Source organism: Pteropus vampyrus, unplaced genomic scaffold (assembly GCF_000151845.1).
Source record: "Pteropus vampyrus isolate Shadow unplaced genomic scaffold, Pvam_2.0 Scaffold222, whole genome shotgun sequence".
In the NCBI taxonomy this organism is placed as follows: Eukaryota; Metazoa; Chordata; class Mammalia; order Chiroptera; family Pteropodidae; genus Pteropus; species Pteropus vampyrus.
This window is the reverse complement of record NW_011889003.1, coordinates 2135423-2136319: the sequence shown is the minus strand read 5'-3', so window position 1 is coordinate 2136319 and position 897 is coordinate 2135423.

Here is an 897-nt window from a genome sequence, read left to right as displayed (position 1 = left end):
TAAAAATAAACAAACAAACAAATAAATAAATAAAATAGACATCATTGAATAAATTAATTAATTAAATAAAATAAAATAGACATCGTTAGTTTGCACAGCACATACAAACCAGGAGAGTTAGCAAAGACCTTCCACATGTATTTTCCCATCCAACACTTAGAAGAGTTGGTTGGTAGCATGAAAATTGGAGAAATGAAGAAACTGAGGCACCTAGAGTTATTTTTTAATGTTCCTAAAGTCATAAGCAGGAAATTGCAGAAAGGGCTCAAACCCAGACCCTCAGACTCAGCTCTTTATTATGCCATTTTGCTTTATTCATTAGCAAGTTTTGCACTCACGCATAAGTAAGTCACATCACCAACCTGTGCCTTGCCCTCCTTATCAGGGGACATTATGAGCACAGAATCTGGAGTCAGGTAGTGGCTCTGCCATTACTCATTCTGTGCCCTTGGCGCTTCACAGAGTCTGCTGCTCTGTCACCCAGATAAGGGAACGTCACACACCATGATTGCCAGGCATGTAATAGATGCTCAGTAAATGGTGCCATTACTGTTATTAATAATAGTATACTCTAGTTCAGCCTTATTTAATAGTTCAGTTCCAACAACACAGATGACCTTTTTGCACTTTATGTATTTATTGTTATTGATTTACTTAAACATAGGTTACTTAATTTGAATATGGTGATACCAAACCTCTCCCCTTTCCTCCTTTCCACGGCACCCTCCTTATATATATTTATTGATTGGATTTGAATCATGTGACAAAAGAATTAAAACTACTGATATACATGTGTATTAACACAATAAGAGTAAGGAAATATCCCCCAAGAAAACCCACAGAAAGCTAAGTGAATTAATTCTAACAGCTTATGAGTACAGAAAATGAGGAGGAACA